Consider the following 22,939-nt stretch of genomic DNA (forward strand, 5'->3'; position numbering starts at 1 on the left):
AGAAGTTTGAAGCAAGTTGTACTGTCCAGAAGACATGATTTAATGAGCCGTATTGCCTGAGCAGATCACGCATCACTTGGCTGGTATTGATCTAACTTGAAGAAATGCCTCCGACATGGGACTAGTTCTTGATATCAGTGTTAACACAAGTACAGTTTGGCTGTGTTGAGATTATCAGAGCACCGCATGATCCGATTTATTAGAACACAGGCGCACCTTGATAGGAGACATATTTCCACGTTTCAGAAAGCACTTGTACGTGACAAATCGTGTTAGTTTAACTACAATGACATGACCTGTAAAAAGCAGGGTTAATATTTAATACTTGCTGGTTGAACAGACACTAGATGAGCGTGTGATGAGAGGTGAAAAGGAGCATGATAAGATTAAGACGAGCAGTGCGGGAGAGATGGAATATTAATCTTGAAACTAGTAATGGAGCAAGTCCTGTAATTTGGGTTGGCTTAAGGTTTGGAAATTGTATTCACAACAGAGCATAGGCCTACCGGAGAAGCTTAATGTGACAGTAAGATGTCAGAAAAAGGGAAACATGGTCAAACTAACCACAGTGTAAAATCATTTTTTTATGTGACATGCATGTGGTGCTTTAAAACCCAACCCTCAACCTTTCAACATCGATATGCCTTTGTAGATGTTCAAGCTGTCCATTCCGTAGCCGTTGATTCACTGCCATACCATTGAAGATGAAAGTTTTTGAACTGATAACAAGACGGATAGTCCCTTTACCCTCATTTACTCTGGAGGGTACAGTGAGTAAGAGAATTTTAAATTTGGATTTATCTGACAAAAGATGCCTCTATATGGTCTGAGGCCATATAGTGTCTGAAGCGTCTTCTTTGATATGCTCATATAGTACGTTTCATCTTTGCACGATAGGGTTTTAACCCGTTTATGCCGTCATTCCGCCGCTGCCACTGAGAATTTGGATTTTTGTGCACTAACCACAAATCACATTTTTCACGCCCTTTCTCAATATTTTTGTTGGGCTTTATGGCAATGTTGCTCTCTAGTAGTCTGTTTTTGTTACTTTGAATAATTCTTGGTGATCCTACACCACTTGCTTCCATGATAAAACGTTATAAACATCAGGCATTCTATCATAATAAATAAAAAAAATAAAATAAAAAAATAAAAAGAGAGAGCAATGATGATGACATGATGAATGAATGAATGAAAATGAATACTGAGCTCTCCAGAAAAAAATAAAAAATAAAAAATAAATAAAAATAAAAATACAAACTAAAACTAAAATTAAAACTAAAAATAAAAACTAAAACTAAAACTAAAAATACAAAATAAAAAATAAACATCAGGCATTGTACTCTGAACCTTTTTTTTTGCCAACTTTCACAAATCCACATACTTTTTGGGAGATAGCTACAGGAGTAGCTGCTCTCTTTGGACCTGGCGGGGATGCAGAACGACATATAGGGAAGCGCGCCGGCGTATCGGTGAAACTTTGCCAGTGGGGATTTAGCACTCCGCTTCTATCGATTTACTTGGCAAATCTATGCTCTTTGTCTAGCAAAAAAGACGAGCTGCTTCTCCTCAAGGGACCAACAAAGATGTTCTGCTGCGCTTTATTTACTCTAGGGTTGTTCCATGCCAAATCAACCCCAAAAATCTGAACATTTTAACTAAGCAGATATGGATTTTAATGAAACTTGTTGAAAGTGATGACACAACACAAAATCAAAAATTTGAGCAGGGGTTTGAGAGCTACGGTCCACCAAAATTGGGCGTGGCCACTTTTTTTTTTTTTTGTCCGTTATATCTCAGGAACTCCGGGGGTCATTCTTCAGAAAACAGGTATTGAAGATTGGTGTGATTTTAGTAACCTTTTGACCTTTTGTTTTGTGTAATCTCTCACATTGCTGCTGCTGCAAAACAAAAATTCAAAAATTCTGAAACTAGAGAAATTGAGATTGCTTTTCATGAAAACAATTTTTTTTTGCAATTGACCTTATTGGGCACGCCCCTCCCCGCCCACTAAATCTGTCGAGCAACCCCCTCGGACATTTACCGGTCAAGATTAGCTAAAGTGCATACACAGTAATGGCAAAGTTTCAGATCTTCCTTGTGATTTCTCGGACAGGTGTTTTCAGGACGCCAATATTTCTCTTCGAAGCAAGCAGAGGGGGCTTTAATTATTTTAGTGAAGGATATTTTCACTCCCTCACCATGCAATTTTGCCCAATAACAAAGGGATTACATAGCGCTGCCTGCTGCTACAGAAGTCAGAAAAAGACAGTGAGTCGCCTCACTCACTTCGACCGATTGTCAGCAAAACCAAAGTTTTTAGACATTGTTCCTATCAAGCAGGGTAATAATGAATCTATATTACCTCATAGTTTCACTGTTTTGTTGGCATTAATAGTAAATAGTAAGTCAATAAACGTGTGGACGGTTAGCTAGCCAGAGGTTTTGTTAGCCTTTGGCTAAAAACAACAATGGAGACCATTACTTTAGACGTAGTATTTTCTGGTATTTTTGGAGGGATTCAATTGGTTGTGTGGTCTTAGGGTTAGGGTTAGGACATTTTTAAGACATTTTTTTGCAGTTGTTTGAGGGTTTAGGGACGAGAATAAACCGGACAGTGTCCGGCGGACACCTCCTTCCAGTCGATCGGGATAACGGTTACCTCACTTACACAAGCCGTGATTAATGCGCCTGCAGTCCTCCCTATTTCGGGGGCATGTTTTCGAAGCAGGACACGACTCATAGGGAGGGTTGCCTGGCAGAGGGCTTGGCCAGCCCGGCTTCTCACGCTCATCCCTACTTGTTAAAGAATAAAAGACGGAGCGGCGCGCGGTTTGGGTAGAGTCAGCTGAGGGAAGCGTACGTTCGCCCAGCCGTTAAGCAGCTCGTTCTACCCGGCTCTCCGGTCTAGTGTCAAGGTAAGCGCTGATTGGATTATATTATGCTGCTTAGCGTTGAAGTGTGTTGATTGCTGTTTGCGGGGAATAAAGGACACAATTATTCTAGCACAGTATATCAGTCCCTGTGTATTCATTGTTGCCGCCGATCCCTCACGATCCTGCATAAAAATATAAAAGTGAAGTAGTGTTTTCCACAAAACACTAGGTCACAGTAAGGTCAAATCCAAGGTTAACTAAAACAAAAGGTGAACGTTTACTAAAATATGCACCAATCTTTTAAATGTTTGAATCCTTGTTGAATTCCCTTCCCAGCCATACAGTACATATTGTGTGATGTTTGACCCCAGCTGTTCCCGAGATATAAGGGTTCGAAGGAAGAAAGCCACACCACATTTTTGCCAAAAATATCCAAATTTTGCGGGCCTTAGCTAGCTCACTCACACATCCCTGCTCTGATTGACCTAAAATTTGCCATTTTGTGTTGTGACCTCACTATCAACAAGTGCACCAAGTTTGATCAAAATCACAATCTGCTTGGTGAAATTCACTGGGTGATTTGGCATGGAACGACCCTGAAACTTACTTAAGCTCAATGAACACATCCCTGACTGCTCTTAAAACTGTCGTCCAACTTCACTAAGTGGACTTAAGGTAGTCTGAATATTTTCTCTTTGGACAGAGGGCATCAAATATGTGAGAGAAATACACCACATGACGTTTGATCTGTGTTTTTGATCTGTCTTTTGTACTGACGGAAGAGTAGAGGAATAGAAGGATTGCAGTCAGATCTTAGGCCAGTCTGTTGACAGATGATATTAATACTTTAAAGTGTCGATCCAACCTCAGTTGTGCCTGAGTGGTCGAAAACGCCCACATACTGTATGTCTCTATCTTCCTCCATCTCTCTTGCCCTTCCCCTGTGTCTCCCAGTCGCAGTCTATAAGTGGACTGAAGTTCTCTTTAATGTACAACCAGTTTGTAGCACCCATTTGCTTTTTATAAAAGCGGGTGTTTTGACCACATATGGAAAAAAATAGAAAAGGCTCATGTTTTCTTCCTTGGAAATAACCATGCAGGTTGGCACCTGTCACTTTGGTCTGTGCAGGCAAATCACTTTTCTGCGACGTTAAAAAACAAAAAAAACAAAACAGCTCATTTCCTGCCAACTGTGCTTTTTGCTTTCTGCTCCATTTTTTTAGCTTCTGTTTTCCTGCCTCTCACACACACAGAGCAAATCCTGATTATTTACCGCTCTCTCTTCTGCCTTCCCCTTACCTCTTTTTGCACCAGTCTTAAAAGCATGGCTTGGTGGTGACCCAATTACTCTAAGTTGTCCCTCCCTGGTACGATGTAGCCCCGTCCCTCCCGGGAGACTCGGCTTGCAGCACACAGACGATCCATCATTCTCTTCTGCCACCTCCCTCTTGTCACATTTGTTACTGTCGCACAAACACATATGCTTGCAGGCATACACGCATGTCTTCTCGTGCACGCCCACAGATGGGCTCGCAAACACGTATGCAAATTAATAATAGAGAAATCTCTTCAAGTTTGGACAGATGTTGGGATTTATTTGCCATGCACATTTACCCGCAAACACTCCTACACACTGTCGTGTGCTGTTGCGTGAATATGGGTGGGAGTGTGACACACCTTGACAATTCTTCTTCTTTGTTTTGACAGGCTCATCACTCCCCCGCTCGTTGTTAGTATAATCCTGTCTGCATTTGCCCACAATTCAATGATTTGAATGTGAGGAAGACAGCAGCAGGTCAGTCATTCATTTTAATTGCAAAAAAATAAAAAAAATATCAAGCTACTAGTTATTTATGATTCATAATGAGTCATGAACAACTCACAAATGAAGTTGTGATGTGGAATAGAGAATGTAATGATTTGCAAATACTTTTTCAACCTATAGTCAATTGAATGCACTACAAAGACAATATGTTAAATGTTCATTCTGACGAACGTTGCAAATATTCCCTCATTTTGAATTTGATGCCTGCAACACATTCCAGAAAAGCTGTGAGAGGGGAAAAACCTTTTTGCAATATTTCGACTAACGCAAAGTGGAAAAGTATGCTGCGGTCTGATGAGTCCACATTTCAATTTTATTTTTTTTTAATTCATGGACGTTTTGTCCACCGAGCCAAAAAGAGAAACGACCATTCAGACAGTGGTTTAAACTTGGAAGCTTCAGAAATTGTTTGAATTCTACATTTGTAGCGCTGTTCTTGCTTGTGCTCATTTGGGTCTTAGGTGAGCTGGAGCCTATGCAAAGACACACCTCGGACTGGTTGCTAGCCAATCACAGCACATATGTAAACAACCATTCAATCTCACATTCATACCTATGAACTATTAAGAATCTCCTGTTTACCTTTTATACATGTTATGAGGATGTGGTAGGAAGCTGGAATATCCTCAGGAAACTCACACAGGCTTTTGACAGCCAATGCAGAGAAACCACTCCAAGTCAATAAACGCTAGCAGATTAATGGAGACCTCATCTCTAATCTCTGGGCATTAGTTTAATGATAGAAATGCTGACGCAGGCTTCGATTGAGGTGAGCCACTGCTTTGCCCACTGGACCTCTCTCTAATGGATACAAACCCGAGTTCCACTTTGATGTGAGCTTTTCTTTTTTTTTTTTTTTTGCTTACCTCTAATTTGTTCTGTATGTCACCATCTCTCCTTCTGGCTACTCAACAGAGGCAGAAAGGTTATCAGCCCATCTGACAATCAAAGCCTTCTAAAAAAAAGTACCTGCACCGAGCCTCATGCAGCAGACGTGCCTAGAGGCTGGAAGGAAATGTTCTAAAGTTTAATAGAGTTTTTTTTTTTTCCCCACCAAAAAGTACCATCCGACCAAGAAAGCTATGAAAGAAGGATTATCACTGCTTGCCTGCTCTACAACACGAGCAAGTTTGTGTCCAGCATGGCACCACGACAACACTTTTGGCATTGTCCGTATGGAACATGGACAGACCCAAAGTGGATTTGGCGTCCCATAGTTTCCCTACTTGGTGGCCATCCAAGCAGGTGAATGGAATTACTCTCAGATATGTCCAACTAAGCCGAATTGAAGCCAAACTGCTGTTGTGGGTAAATAAATCTGGGGACCTTTTTGGAAACGACTTCCTTGAATCCTAAGAGCGTCGTTTGGTCCGCCTGTTGTGTGGATATCACAGACAAAAAAAAAAGCGTTTTGTCAATCTGGATCTTACTCCAGACCTTTCTTAAAACTCTGGAATAAACATTCTCTTTGGAGGCACTTGAATAACTAGAGAAAAAGTCACGATTAAACACACGGCCTGTTCCGTATTAGCAGTGCATTTAATTCCACCCTTGCCATTTTATGAAAGAAACCAATTTTATCCGCAGTGATCCCACTCCTTCAGCCAATGACCATGAATGGAATATCGGTTTCCTGGTACATTTGGTTTTCACCCTGAGTTCTTGCCAATGAATGAATAGTGGTAATCCAATTTTCTGATTAAATGCTGCCTTCGCTCTTGTAATCGTGTAGAGTGTTCAGAAGTGATGAAATCATGTTAAGGACATTATGGCTTTTAAGTCATTCACTCACAGCCATTTTCACAGAAGCAATCCCCTTCACTCCCAGCTGTTTTACTGTATTTTGACTGATTTTGCAAGGTCCATAGAATATTCTGTTCTATTGCTATAAAAACCTACCAAAAGAATATTAGTCTAGTATATTTGTATCTATTAGCTATTAGCATTACAATATAGCTAAGTTTCATCATTATTCACAAACCTGTTGAAAACGCTGGGGAAAAGAGCTTGTTTTGCAACGTGACCCTGGTTGATCTCTTATACTCTACTGCCACCTGCTGGCTGTATTTTTGTAATAACTACCATTGCTTTAAGTGACCTCTTCATGCCAGAAGCTGCATCAAAGCCTTCTGTATGCTCTAGCATAAAAAAAACAACATATAAAACGTATGAATATGTTTTTGGGAGTGCAGGATAAAGTATAAAAATGTATTTCTACGTTTTGTGATTTGAATCAGTTATTAAGGACAACATGGTCCCTACTTTGATTCTCACTGTCTTTTGGTAGACCCATTTTAGAGGTTGATATTATTGCTCCAGCTTTGAGACATTTTTTTTTTTTTTTTATAATTTTAGTAGATCAAGGCGTACACATTGGACTGGTTGCCTACATTATATATGCCAACTCACAAAATAGTACAAACATTTTCCTCCTAAGCCCAAAATCCAATCTATCTTAAATTTGTAATTACATTGAGTGACGGTTATTTTATCATTCCATCGGCAGGATGCCAAACAGTCAACATAAATTTCATAAAAACTAGAAAATGAGAAGCTGCAAAAGCGCTTGCATGGTGGGAACAAAACATGAACCAAATATTGGGAGTACGAGCTTGAAAAGCTTTGAATCTCACTGGGACCACCATTACTAAAAACAGTGGGGAGTGTTTTTGAACAAATCTTCCTAGCATGAGGCTGCCGTCTAGCAGCCTGATAATCCTCCCGACAGTTTTTCAATGGACTGATTTCGGTGTTGGAAAATGGTGTCGCATTTGTAAACATTCTATGTAATAGCTCCTGAAGGCGCCGATGATCTCTCCGTGGTTACAGAGGACCAGCGTGGAAAGCTATGTTCTGTCTGTAAACACCAGCAACAAGGGAAGTGATGCCTAAAGCTGATTGGCTGAACATCTCCTTCAGAACACGCGGTGTGCGCTGTCTGAAAGGCGGACAATCATCTGATAAAGACAAGAGAATTTGGCACATTGCAAAACTTCAGAAATCATGGAGATGAAATGCGCTCCATTAAACTTGCAGCAGCGCTTCAAAACTGTACGATTCGTATTTTCTCGCAAAAAACCCACATTGTGTTGTCTTGTCTATGAATGGAATACGCTCGCTAAATTAGCCAACCGGTTTCCATTCGTGTGGTAACTGTGTGCACTCTTGAAATTTGCAAATGAGAGATTTGTGGGTGTCTGGTTGTCAAACGGCAGCGTGTGTGTGTGTCACAGCAAGACAAAGAATATACTGTGTCGATGCGGTTTTGGAAGCAATTGCTCCTATTTTCAGAGCGCTCATGTGACACGCGTACACCGCATAAAAGAACATGGCTGACATTTAGCCATTATACTCCGCCAGTGTCTTAGCTCCTGTGCACTAATTGACTGTGTTAACGGGCGGTTTAAAGACCAGGTTAAGTGGTGTATATGACAGCTCTATGAGAAAGGGAGCCTTTTGCTATGTGGGTTCGGGCTAGTGAGCCGAGAGCTTCATTGGATACACAAAGCTGTATCGGTCATAAATGGGGTGCTGCACTCCTGCACCCACTCTGATCCGTAAAACCCATGACAGAGCAATTAAAAAAGTTGCTCCAGAAAAAGTCGGTATGTTTGAAACCCCCAGAGTGTTTTTTTTTCCCTGCCAGTGAACGCAACGATTTCTTGGTTATTTGTTGCAGGCTCACTCTGTTATTTTTCTTCTTTTTTTTTTTTCTTTTCTGGAGAGCTCAGTATTGTTCATTCGGTAATTTTACCGATTTACCGATGTCATCATCATTGCTCTTTTTTTTTCTTTTTTTTTTGTGCGTGCGAGTGTGTGTGTGTGTGTATTTTTCAGTTCACCTAAAACCTATTAAAAAATCCCGTACCGTTCACCTAAACCAAACACTTCCAGCCAAAGTCGTGAGGCCGTCAGGAGACCCGAGGAAGGACCAAAGGAAAGAGAAATCCAGCACCGACCAGACACCACCAACCAGAGTCCTTCTCCAACCCCAGAGACATCTAAATTCCAACAAATCAGGGAGACCTCAAGAGACCAAAGGAGAGACTGAGGAAAGGAAGGAAGGACAGACGAAGCAGAGTGCGATCCACAGACACCAGCAAAGTGACACCGATTCAATGACCTGAGGAAGAAGCAGATTGTGTCTGTTCTTGCCCTCTCAAATTATGATCTCATAGAGGAAACCATGAGAAGCCACTGTACGCTCTAAAAAACAGCAAACAAAAACAAAAAAAAAAACTTGTTGATGAGCTATGACATTAACTAGAAAAGTCCAATAACCCGTAAGGGTGTAACTGCTGAGTTTACGGCGCTGATGAGTCGCCATAGCAACTGCTTTTGATACTCAACTGCTACATTGACTGCCAATAGTAGCGCATTATGCTTTTACCTTTTGAAAAGCCAGGCATCATTTCAACTAGACTGTTAATTGGCTGTACGTACACTGCATGTTATACTGTATGTGTGGGAAGATGAATCTCCTTTTTTTTTTTTCTTCCCCAGCCCGTCGTCATTAATGTACCTTGAGTGCTTGCAGTAATTATGCCTGAGATCTGGTGTTTGGCAGATCCAGTTGCTTTTCAGACACCTCACGCCAATAATTGCTTTAAGTTACTGCCATAGTTTCAACCGAGTTGCTCTGGGATGTGCATGTGTCTGTTTATGTGACTTTTCCTCAGTGCACTCTCTTCGGGGGGGGGGGGGGGGGGGGGTAAGGCAAGGTTTCAGGAAAGATTTTCGATTTAATACACATCTTGCGAGGAGGCTTTTCTTTGCTCGCTATCAAAGGTCTGCGCAGAGTTGTGCAGAAAGACAACGAGCTAGTGCCTGCGGGTGGGTGACATCTGTGTAGTCAGACAAAATGTGTCACACAAGCTGATTTGTTCTCACTGGGCTTGGCATACCATGAAATACGGTGGAACTTCAAATTCTGTGATATAAAGCTCCTAAAGTTTGGAGTTGAACCAAAAATATAGTTTTTTGGGGGGTGGGGTGGGGAGGGGATTAATATTTGAATCAGTTTTTAGAATGTAAGACTCAACAATCAAGTGTATTTTTTTTTAACTGTTAGCTTAGCTCGTAATTAGACTGTTTCGCAAACTCTTGTCATTTTTTTTTTTATGAATGACTTGGGAGACATTACACAAGCGCTCTAAACAACCAGTTCCTCCTCTATTTGTGTCTGCTAATAGCATGATTCTTAGGTCGCTTCCTAATGGTCTTCGGTTTCATCGCACATCACAATCATGAGTCCTAACTCGGAAGAACGCTGCCAGATCTTCACTCACCCGAAACCACTAGCGTAACAAGACGTCTCGGTTCAGACAGTCGGCATTTTGAGCCTTGTGTCCGGATTTTGGACAGCCCTGTCGTTTTGTAGCCCTTTTACGGGGGTACCGTCTCGATTGTTTGGCTTGTGTATGCCAATAATACAGTTGTCATGGCGATTCATATGATTAAAAAGGAATTTAGCCGTTAAATTAGGGTGACCGGAATTTCACAATCAAATAAGGGGACATTACAGTTTTTGCTGAAAATCAAATACACAATAAATTCTCAACCGGAACCATTTGTAACTAACTTAATCGCTAGTCAGTTTGGTAACCGCGGGTTGTGTTATTACATAATGTATTGTCCTGCGGTTTCTGCTTTTGTCATTTTATTGTAGCTTAGATTGCTAATTTTTTCTGGTGGGTAGCTTCAGTGTAGTGAATCTTGTTTTTTTTTTTCCTTCCATAGAATAACTTGCAGCTTAGGCACCACTGGGTACAACTGCTTAATGTGCTGTTAAGCAATGTTTAGTGCTGTTGCTTTTGTTTTGGAAACTAGTTATATATTTTTTTTTTTTTTCACATGCTAGTGGGCGTGATAGTACACGGAGCCAATGCTAGTTTTGACCAACCTTTTGGAAATAAAAGACTTGCACTTTTTGTGACTGGTGGGCTGCATTTGGGCATCTTTGATAAGAATGAGTGAACATTGGCGACTGTTGTGTTTCTTATGCTAGCTGCTAGCTAGCAACTAAGAATGCGTGAACATTGGTGACTGTTGTGTTAGTTTCTTATGCTAGCTGCTAGCTAGCAACTAAGAATGCGTGAACATTTGCGACTGTTGTGTTAGTTTCTTATGCTAGCTGCTAGCTAGCAACTAAGAATGCATGAACATTGGCGACTGTTGTGTTAGTTTCTTATGCTAGCTAGCAACTAAGAATGCGTGAACATTGGCGACTGTTGTGTTTCTGATGCTAGCTGCTAGCTAGCAACTAAGAATTTGTGAACATTGGCGACTGTTGTGTTAGTTTCTTATGCTATCTGCTAGCTAGCAACTAAGAATGCGTGAACATTGGCGACTGTTGTGTTAGTTTCTTATGCTAGCTGCTAGCTAGCAACTAAGAATGCGTGAACATTGGCGACTGTTGTGTTTCTTATGCTAGCTGCTAGCTAGCAACTGTCGACTAGCAAGCTGCAGCGTTTAAAAGTTAAGTTTCAACGCTTTTCATTACATTAGTGCCTGAATTAATTTTATTCTCATGATGAGATGTGTCAGATGCAGCCGTGTTTACCACCTCTCTTTATTGGCATTAACAATGGTCAAATGTTACGTAACACGTTGCCTGTACTGTACACAGCTTTTTGATCTTTGGCTTGTACTAGGGCTTCTTATGATAGAAATGTTGTTTTGGTCTCAAGAGGTCCTGACAACAACACACATGCGCACAAATCTAAAAGAAAAACAGATGCTATTCAGGTTCGGGAGGGAAAAAGAACTACAATAGGATTGATAAAACACGGCAATGAATAAATAACATTGGTGCTGTCAAAAACAAGGCGTCCCCGATGTCTTTGTAATTTTTTCCCGCTTGACTTTTTTCACTGGGATCAGACATACAAAGATACACAATCTTCTTTCTTCTATCTTTCCAACAATTGTAGGCAGGCCTCACTTCCTGACAATATGTCACTGATTCAATAGTATTCCACTGATGATATTGTCTGATTAAAATCCCCACGCATTCAGCTCAAGAGGCGCAGCACTGGTTGAATTTTTCTTGGTACTTTGATTCTTTCTGAAATAAATACAATAACAGTAATTTGATAAGAACACTCGATGCTTGTTTAGAGATCCACCAATGCAGAGTTGTGCCTAACCACATTTAGATAATTGAAATCAGTTCGCTAACCAAATCAGTTAGCTCAACAAATACACACTGTGTGTATGTGTTTTCTTTGATTAGACGGAGAATCTTTGAATTGCACAAGTGGTTTTTTGGACAAATCATTCCTGCAGGTGACAACATTATAAAGAAAATCTATTAAGGGCCATAGAGAATAACTTGCTTCTCTGAATTTGTTGCGTCATCAAGGATAATGCTCCCTAGTTTACAATTCTCCATGTTGCTGCTCTTTTATTTCTATTATATTTTTTCCTTATAAGACCCCCATATCTCAATCCATGAAGCAAAATCTCAACTGCAGTTCATTTGATCTCTGTCTGTTTTGCATCACCCTCGTCATCCGCGAAGATTGAAAAAAGGAACAAGCCTATTTTGACAAGTTATGTTATTGAAAGTATCCTATCTGGTGAAGGACTCTGGTTGGTGGCCTGGTGGGTGGTGTCCGGTCGGTGCTGGATTTCACTTTCCTTTGGTCCTTCCTCGGGTCTCCTGACGGCCTCACGACTCTGGCTGGAAGTGTTCGGTTTAGGTGAACGGTATGGGATTTTTTAATAGGTTTTAGGTGAACTAATGAATACACACACACACTCACACGCACATACAAAAAAAAAAAAATGAGAAAGCAATGATGATGACATGTCAAATCGGTAAAATTACAGAATGAACAATACTGAGCTCTCCAAAAAAGGAAAAAAAAATAAAAAATAAAAATAAAGTATCCTATCTGTTTTCAAATTGTAAAGTAAAAGGGGTTGGGGGAGATACACTGTGCTGACATCTAGCGATTACTATTTGCTAGTCAGCAGGGGTGGGAGATGGCATGGTGGCCCAAAAAATGGACCGACCATTCAGGAAACTCCCGAAATTTGATGGCCAGTCCGCCCCTGCACGTATTTTATCTTTATAGAAGCCAGCTGTTTTTTTTTTTTTTTTTTTCCCAATACCAAACACTAAAGTGTCTGTGTAGAGCTATGGGACTGTCAATGTTTAATGACTCAAAATTAATAACAATAGCTACGGGCTATGGTTCTAAATTAAATGCCTTACTAGGGCAAGCAAAATATAAGCCCGTCCAAAAAAAAAAAAAAAAAAATCAGTTCCGTCAATAATTATGGTTGTAAAGCCTGACCTTTGCAATGAGTACAAGTTGGAGTGTGCAATTATGGAATGTGCTACACAGCTGTAATGATATGTAAACCTTGTTTTGACTAATTAGACTCTCCAGCAACATATTGACACAATCGCGAATGATTTAAAGGGGGGGAAATAATTGGGTGAATTTCTGTTCTATTTTTTCTCTTTTTATATACATGAACATTTTTGGAGCGACGCAAACAAGATGTCTGTGTCACAATGTTCTCATTCCTGGAGGATTTCTGTTCATGTACTTTGTATTTCAATCTTTTGGGTGCTTCATCTCCAGTTTGACAAAGGACTCGGGAGTAAAGATACAGACAAAAGAGTTGAGGAAAAAATATTCTATAAGTCAAACTCTGACAGACGTGAATCTTTCACACTTCTGCCAACTTTCAAAAGTCATGATCGGAATACTGAGTACGCGTATCGGTATTCTCCGGCGCGGGCACGAGGATCTTTTTCAAATACCGAAGACTGACACTTTGAGCTGCTTAAATAGTTTCGCTGATGCCGCGATACACTAAGTGAGACAGATCGTCTCGTCCCAGCTCAGTGCATAATGTCAATAGACAATCAGCCATTTACTGGATTTTCCCCTCAAGGTAATTGGGCCAATGCAATTAGTGCAAGGAGACTCCTAAGTGTTCCCAAATGATGCAGCATCGCCGACATAGCAGATCGCCTCTTATGCTGAGAAGAGCTCAGCAGCTCCAGTTCCGGAGACACTCAGACTTCACTAGAGGTGCTTGACGTGGCTCATTGTGGCATTAAGTACAAGTGGTACTGAAAAAGACGATTGTTGAGGCTGTTAGTTCAGTTCGACAATTTGTATTTATTAGATCGGTGGTTCTAAACTCTGGAGATTAAATGTATTAAAGCGTTAAAAAAAAAAAATTAACTCAGTTAACTCAGTGTGGAGTCACTGGCGGGAAGATGAGTAAACATGGACTATTAGTAGTTTTACTTCCTGATTTACTTGCTTGACGCTTGTTGGAGAATTCTAAAGTCATTTGCACAAATTCAAATAGCTCATAGCTGATATTCAAAATATCATCTTGGCGCAAAAGTCCCTGCTCAAGTTACCTCCAATCTTGCTGGAGTGTAGCAGAACTAGACCTGTAAGCGAGAAGTTCTGGGAATTGTTTGAGTCCATTTGAATCGTTTTGCTTAACAGTTGTATTTTACAGGACAGTATTCTATTCAAGGCTCAAATAATGCTTAATATAAATATATAATTTCTATTTGATGTCCGTCCGTCTTCTTCCGCTTATCCGGGGTCGGGTCGCGGGGGCAGCAGCTTTAGCAGGGAAGACTTCCCTCTCCCCAGCCACTTCAGCCAGCTCATCCGACGGGACCCCAAGGCGTTCCCAGGACAGCCGAGAGACATAGTCCTGGGTCGTCCCCGGGGCCTCCTGCCGGTAGGACATGCCCGGAACACCTCCCCAGGGAGGCGTTCAGGAGGCATCCGAACCAGATGCCCGAGCCACCTCAACTGGTTCCTCTCAACGTGGAGGAGCAGCGACTCGACGCTGAGTCCCTCTCGGATGACCGAGCTTCTCACCCTATCTCTAAGGGAGAGCACGGCTACCCTGCGGAGGAAACTCATTTCGGCCGCTTGTATCCATCTATTTGATGTTTTTTACTTTAATTCCAAGATTTTACTCAAGTAAATATCGTTCACAAAAAATGCGATTAATCGCGATTAATTATGGAAAATTGTGCGATTATTTAGTTAAAAACTCGTTTAACAGCACAGTTGCCAAGCAACTAGCTATCTTTTTTTCTTGGGTCGGGAGGGGGGAGATAAATTCTAGTTTTCAATAAATAGGGGTTCAGTGAATGGGCATAGGAAACTGGTGTGGTTCAGTACCTCCAACAAGGCTAAGATTCTATTCAGTCTTTGGTAAGCAGCACTGAATGCAACTTTTCAAAGTTAACCATTCCAGGCATGCTCATCTCCTTGACCTCACCTCATCTTCCAAATAGCTCATCTCTTCTAGCTCCAGCTGTGATGCAATACTTTCCGAGAGTGATGTGCCTCTTCGCATCATTCTTTTCTCCTTTCAAATCTGTCAATCAAAGTCCTCGTTGACTGGCTCAAATCAACAATTCAGTCACATCCATAGCCCCGCTCTCCATCTCCCATCCATCATTCGTTGCGCCGTTCTTCATCTTTCTTTCTTTTTCCCACGGCTCAGGAACGGCCACGGATGGAAAATTCAAGTCGGGCATCGCGTATGGTTAGCTGAGTGTCAGGTGTGAATAAAACAGACAGCCGGCCAGGAGCTAAATGGACCTGTGATCATCGCTTTAATTTTGGAACAGGAAGAATACAAGAAGTTCAAATGTTCACGTTAACAGAGTCATTTCTGTAACTGGTAAATCATCTGTTGGCGAGTATAAATCCCATTTCTCTGACGACTGATGATCTCAGCAGAGACTGGTGGGTGTGGCTGTGATTGGCTAAGGAGGCGGTAACTGACAAATTTCGTAAAGATGAGGTCACTTCACTTTACGAGTGGCCTGGCAGCTGATGAATGACGAATGATGGACCAGCAAAATGCGCCCACTAGTGTTAATTTCATCCGCCAATTTTAAATTTAGTCTCAGTTTTAGTCCAGCTTGTTAGTTTTTATCAGACCTCATCCCGTTTTTATTTAGTCCATTTCAAGTCCACTATGAGTCTAGCATTTTAGTCTTTATTTTAGTCCAAGAAAACATCATTTTATTCGTCCAGTTTTAGTCAACAAAAATTGTCTACGTTTTAGTCAGGACAATCATTTAACCCCTATATTTTTTTTGTCAGCAGATTATGTTGAACATTTTGGATCTAAAAATATTTCACAATAAATTTTCTCTCATCTTTTTGATAAAAAACAACTTGACACACAATTACAGTACATCAACAAGTGGCTACTATGGCTCCATGCTACGAGCTAATAAATTAGCCAGCATTATTTAGCCAGCATTAATTAGCAGTGGGATTAACATTATTGTTGGAACGTTACAGCCGTTGGATTAATGTTACATTTTAATTATAGTTTATTTTTCTTTTTTTAACCTTTCACTGTAAATCCACCTCCTGTCTGTCCCATGTGTTTGAGCATTGTTGCACTTGCTCACAGCAGATTTAAAAGTTAGTGTGTCACATGACACTGATGACAGTTATGGGGTTTCTATCCAATTGTTTCAAATTTTTTAAGCGAATTTACTGAAAATGAGCAAAACAGGATCTGTTTTTCTTTTGTGAATATTGAGATGGGACTTTAGGCTAATTTAATTTAAAAGAGGAACAACAACAACCGGAAGTTTGCTTTTGTAATTCTTAATAAATCGTAGCGTTTCTTTCCTTTTTTTCAATACGCTTCAAAATCCACCCGCTCCAAGCGTGAAATTTTTGTGTGTGCAAATTTTGGCCTCTTTTTCGAATTTCTAGTGTTTCCATTCAGTTTTATTTTCGCATTTCTTGAAAATGTGAATCAAAATGGGTGGAATTGGAAACCCCACTAATGTCACAGTGACAGATTAGCAGAGCCAAAATTTTACAAATCATATCATTTTCGTTTCGTTTTTTCTTCATGATCTAAAATGTCCACATAGATTTTAGTCCAGTTTTTAATAAGGGGAGTACATTTTCGTCTCGTCTTTATTAGTTGACAAAAATGCATACTAATTTAGTCACAGTTTTTTTTTTTTTTATTAATGAGGGTTTTAGTCTAGTCTAGTTTCAGTCCTGTGAAAAATGTGTAATGACAACATTATTTTTGTTAAGTTTTCATTGATGAAATTAGCACTAGCGCCCACTTCTGATAAATGCGCTTAGAGGTCCTTTAAGGTGGAAAGCACATCTACCCTTCACCCTGTTTCTTTTTTTTTTTTTTTCTGGAGAGCTCAGTATTGTTCATTCGGTAATTTTACCGATTTGACATGTCATCATCATTGCTTTTTTTTTTTTTTTTCACCCTGTTTCTACCATATAACTAGAGAAGTCTGTCTCCCATATAAATTAACCTGTGATTTGGAATTGGTCCACACTCAATAAAAGTGTCTTCATTTGGACAATGCCTTCAAAGGTAAACCCATCTGCTCCTGATAGAAGTCCCAAACTGACTCGTTATCACCTGACACTTCATAAGTGAATCCCAATTGGACACTCTCCAGAATCGGGCCCCCAGAAATCAGATTGTGAGTGGCTGTGACACAACCAGAGTCCCTTCACCAGTTTGTGCCTGTGTGTGTGTGCGTGCGCGATTCTCTCCTTGCTGCCGGACATTTAGTCTTTTAAAGAAAATTGCTTCGCAGTGATTCCTGCCTGTCCGTATTAGACTCACGCGGAAGTGTCAGTGAGCCTCTCAATTGATAGTCGGTCAAAGCGGCACTGTGCTGGTAATGCTAACGGTTAATTGAGGGAATGACGGGAAAATGGCGGCCAACTGAGTTATGGCACTCGAGCTGTATGTATTCAACATTTTGTAACATTTACAAATGTGTTGTGACTCTGTTGAATTAGCCACACACTGCACGCGGATGTTTGCTTCGGTGAAAACATTTTTGGGGCGAATCCATTCCCATGGGAACACGGAAATAGCAATTCTCCACCGACCATTAACCAAAGCAATGTGTCAAGGTCCCCTTCATAAGTATAACAATAACAATATAGAAGCCACTTCTGAAAACAACATCTTTCCTCTAACAACTACCCGGTAGTCTCTGCAGTTTTCACGAAAGCCGCCGCTTCTTGGAAGTAAGAGGAACAAAACAGCACCTGGAATCTAAATTTAGTTCATACAACACCGATTTCTCGAACTTTCTGTCACTCCCCGTGCATTTCTTGACTCCATTGTTTTCGGGTGTCAAGGAATGAGAAGGGGAGTGGTCGCCTCGTCGGCGTGACGGAGCGGGCGCACGGCACTCTTGTGATGCGGCTGCGAAGCTGCCAGCGGATCGCCGTAGGAGGGAAATGTATCAAGACAACAAGACTTAACTGTCACATGTGTCTGGAGAAGATTTTGCAGTGCGCACAAAGCAGCACTCTGATTTACATGAAATATAAATGCTCAGTTTGCCGGGTATTCAGTTTTTTACGCATTTTTTACACTTTTTTTTTTTTTTGTATTCATTCATTCAGTGACTCCTTGCCCTGTTCAATAAACAACAAAAGTAAGTCAAGATAACACTGTTCTATATATAAAAAATATGGTAAATATATTATAATTATATATTAAAAAAAGTGCATTGTAATATAGTGTTCACATTAACTCAGTCACTTTTTCACTGAAGCAACCCCCTTCGCTCCTGGCTGTTTTACTGGCTTTTGACTGATTTTGCAAGGCCCACAGAATATTGTGTTCTATTGCTATAAAAACATGAAACGTATCAAAAGAAAGATTAGAGTCTCTTCTTTCATCAGGAAAAAAACTATATTTTTATATCTGTTTCCATTTTGCTGCAATTAGCATTGGAATATCGCTAAGTCCATCATTATTAACAAATCTGTGGGGGGTCACTGACTGATCTCTTATACTTTGCTGCCACGTGCTGGCCGTTTTTGTAATAACTCCCACTGCTTCATGCATTCTCTTCAGTTCCGAGGCTGCATCAAAAACATAAAAATACGTCTTTGGGAGCATGGTGATATTAAAAATAGAATGTATTTATAAATTTTTGTGAGCAAATGACTTAAGGATAGCCAATTGACATTTCCTGAATTTAAAAAAAGGACAATTCATTTATTTTTTTTGTTTTTATTTGTATAATTAGTTTATATTTATATTGTTTTATTATAGCTGAGGTTGGACTGTCGAGCTAAAACTTAATTTGCCTTATTTGCTCTACCGCCTGTGACCTATTGAGAACGGTAAAGCATTGACCACTAGTAAGTGTAAACTGGTTAACATCAATATCAGATGCTTTTGTAAAGGCACAAAAATATGTAATGTAATTTAAAAAAAATAAGCTATACAAAATGGAAAAATTAACAACTTATTTATTTATTGTTTTTATTCATATAATTATTTTATATTTACGTCATGTTATTCATATTTTCTTCATTTTTAGTGTAATCACATTACAAGTGCTTATATAAAGGCACAGAAATTTTTAATGTAATTTTTCTAAAAATCTGCCATCGAAAATGGAAACAAATTCTCCCTGAATGTTTTGACTCCTATTTCCTTCACAATTACAATTTTTGACTGAAATACCAAAAAAAAAAAACTTTATTTTTAAATATATGAAATAATCATCTTAAAGGCAATCATCTGTAAAGGCACAAAAATATGTAATGTAATTTAAAAATGATAAGCTAGCCAAAATGGAAAAATTAACAACTTATTTATTTATTGTTTTTATTTATATAATTATTTTATATTTACGTCATGTTATTCATATTTTCTTCATTTTTAGTGTAATCACATTACAAGTCCTTATATAAAGGCACAGAAATTTTTAATGTAATTTTTCTAAAAATCTGCCATCGAAAATGGAAACAAATTCTCCCTGAATGTTTTGACTCCTATTTCCTTCACAATTACAATTTTTTGACTGAAATAACAAAAAAAAAAACTTTATTTTTAAATGTATGAAATAATCATCTTATTGTGTGATAAACACATTTCATTCCATTTCTGCTTACGCAAAATCTGCTTTATGTCCTGTGTGCTCTCGCTTGTTGCCACACACGTTCTGCTGCTTTGTTTATAGCTAACATGAATCTGCTGTGATGCTGATGAATGGCCGTTGCTCCCTGGGCAGTGGCTCTCCGAGATGAAAGCCCCTCCAAGCTGTCTGTCCTCGTTGGTCTGCTTTTGTTATTTATCTGCAATGTGGCGATTTGGATCGCCCGCTTCTGTCTGTCCAAAGACCATCAATCTGCGTCAGGCCTCCATCTTGACATTTAGCTCCATACTTGAGTGTGCTTTGGACTGCACCAAAAGTTTTGGATTATTCATTTTGCGCCAGTGGTGACTAATGCACATTTAACAAAGTTCAATAGGAAAGTAGTAATCTGAAATTTTAGAGGGATTAGAATGCCTCTAATATGAAGTACTTTGATGCATCAATAGGTCCATATTGTCAGTATATTGAGAAGAGATTATCATTATTTCAGTACAGCATATTCTTCTTTTTTTTCTTGACGTTTTTATCCAGTGTTGGGCTGTAACATTTTTATAATGGAAAATATGTGCCAAATCTTATGCAATGTGACTCTTATACCTTATAAAGATGCTCATGGCTGTGGAAAGCTAAACCTTGCGCTTGTGCTTTTGCACAAACATCTATTCAAAGAAAGCTTTTTCTCAAATAGACTCTCAGTACCACCTGCAGTTGAGTAAATTAATACTCTTTAAGGAAATGTGGTATTCCAGAAATTGACTGCATTGTCGTTAAACATTCCGCTTGAACTTGAATTCCGGTTTTGGCATTTTAATATCTATGGAAATTTAAAAGCATCTTTTTTCCCCCGTGTGGCACAATTCAAAACAGTCAAAGTGCATTACTGAGACATAGAAATACATTAAAGATAAGACATTAAAGTTGTATTCAAATGACACAAAGAACACAAAAGCAAAAACAAGCGAATAGTTTAAAGTTTAAAACAGAGGTACATATTTAATGTATCATAGAGCTACGGTAAACAATGTTTCGCGCTTGGGTATGAATGAAAAGTTTTAGTTGAGGTTGGACTGTCGAGCTAAAACTTACTTTGCCTTGTTTGTTCTGTCGCTTGTGACCTATTGAGAACTTGATGCTGAAATATTTTTTGAGGGTCATTTTGTGTTATTTAGAGGCAAGATGCATCTCAAATGTTGCCTTTCAACCTAAAATTCATGTCACAAGTTAATGAGGGGGATAAAAAAAAAAAAGATCAACAGTAAAGCATTGACCACCATTAAGTTTAATCTGGTTAACAACAATATCAATAAATCAATTACTGAGCATACTGGCATGTATAATTGGACAATGTAGAAGTAAGACTTCAGTTTTTGTACTTTAAACCAACAATTATATCTTAACTCATTCACTCCCAGCCATTTTCACTGAAGCAACTAACTTTGCTCACGGCTGTTCGATCTCTTATACTCTGCTGCCACATGCTGGCCGTTTTTCTTTCATCAAGAAAAAAAGCACGTTTGTATCTGTTTCAGTTTTGCACCAATTAGCATTAGAATATAGCTAAGTTTGATCATTATTCATAAATCTGTTGAAAACACTGGGGAAAAGAGCTTGTTGCAACATGGCCGTGGTTGATCTCTTATACTCTGCTGCCACCTGCTGTCCATTTTTTGCTATGACTACCATTGCTTTAAGCGACCTCTTCAGGTCAGACGCTGCGTCAAAGCCTTCTGTATGCTCTAGCATAAAAAAAACATAAAAAAAAACGTATAAATATGTTTTTGGGACCAGTGCAATATTTAAAATGGAACGTTTTTATACATTTTTGGGAGCAAATGAGTTAACGGGCAGAATGGATGACTATTGATTAACAGGACTAGTTCTGAGTTCAAATCCTGGCTCAGGCCCTTCATGTGTGGATTCATGCTAGGATAACTAGCAAATAAAAACAAATAGAAAATGAATTGATGGTTATCTATTTACACTTTATGTAAAAGCCAGCAAACAGGCAGCAAGCTGCTAAAAAAAACAACAACAAAAAAAACTTATTGACCTAAACGCTCCAAAAAGAGAGCAGGCAACAATTCAAATACAATTAACTGGCAAAAGATCAGGTAGAAGTTATATTGGCAAGTAACACAAATGGCAATAAACTTCAGACATACTGGCAGAGGATTAATGGATCCTGACTGGTATTTGTGAGTCTATAGAAACAGTCAGTTGTGCCCCAGGTAGCATCCACTTAAGACAAATAAATGCCTCTTTCAATTCCCGACTAGGAAAAAACTGCTAGTGAGATGCTATCTTTCAATCACTGACATTTAATAGCTACCAGAATCCATTCGCACGCCGCTGCTAGCCAAAACAGCAGCACCTACAGCGCTATATAGAAGTATCATATTCATGGGCATGGCAGAAAAAAACAACTCTCCTCTAAAATCTCTTCTGTTTAACTTCAATTGCATTTGCTTTCGTTCTATTTACTGGCGTGCTCAATGACGTGAAGTAGCAGAATGTTTCGGTAACGGTGCTATTGAATAAATGAAAGTGTAAGGAACACACGCTAATTTCGGAAACAAGAATTCAACTTCAAAGACACGTTTGTGTTGCATCCCCCTATAAGCATTTTAATTAACTGGGCCAAGGACCACATCGTCATTCTTTTGTGCTGCTTTGAAAATGATGATTATGCCCAAACAACAATTGTCTTTGTCTTACAGTATTTGAGCTGAAGGTCACCGCTCTCAAATGGCAAAGTCATATATTTGTTTGGTTATCAAGGGAGAGTTGATTGATTTTTTTTTTTATTTGTTATTATTATTATTAAATGTATTTATTTGACCATTTATGACTGAAACATCTTCTAATTAGTAGATTAACACCTGAGCTGTTCACAATTGGTACTCCTGCAAGACTCAGGCCAATAGTTTTCCGACTGGATTCGGGTTTGAATGTCATGTGCGCATTGTGTACGTGAAGAAAGGAGTGTGCGGTTTCGCTTTTCAGCCGACAGGTGGCAGTAGCGGTTCAAAATTCAATTTTCTGCATTCAGCAGCTTTAATAAATCACATGAAAATTACACAAATGTCAATACTAAAGTCTCCAACGTTTTACCATTAAATGTAAAAAATAAAATAATTAAAAACAAGCCAGTCACAAATTATCTCATTTTTGCAAGCCCGTCAAAATAAAAGCAGTGGGATCAAAATCAAATGTGTATGTGTGTGTTTTAACCTTTCAAAAACATTAAAATAAGTTGCGCTTAAAAATTTGTGTTTGTTGATCTCACTCTCCTTCATCTATCCTTCCTTC

The 22,939-nt window shown here is 39.3% G+C and overlaps 1 long non-coding RNA gene across 4 annotated transcripts in view; it reads left to right on the forward strand.

Annotated features, from left to right (window-relative positions):
• Positions 1–22,939, forward strand: part of LOC144039805 (uncharacterized) — an 82,335-nt gene that overhangs the window by 11,348 nt on the left and 48,048 nt on the right. The window contains exon 5 of one of the 4 annotated variants that reach the window (XR_013289535.1): positions 4,584–4,671. The exons of the other annotated variants lie outside the window; for them this stretch is intronic. This is a non-coding gene — a long non-coding RNA (uncharacterized LOC144039805). The remainder of the gene's footprint in view (positions 1–4,583; positions 4,672–22,939) is intronic. 4 annotated transcript variants of the gene reach the window in all.

This window comes from Vanacampus margaritifer, chromosome 19, assembly GCF_051991255.1.
Source record: "Vanacampus margaritifer isolate UIUO_Vmar chromosome 19, RoL_Vmar_1.0, whole genome shotgun sequence".
NCBI lineage: Eukaryota > Metazoa > Chordata > Actinopteri > Syngnathiformes > Syngnathidae > Vanacampus > Vanacampus margaritifer.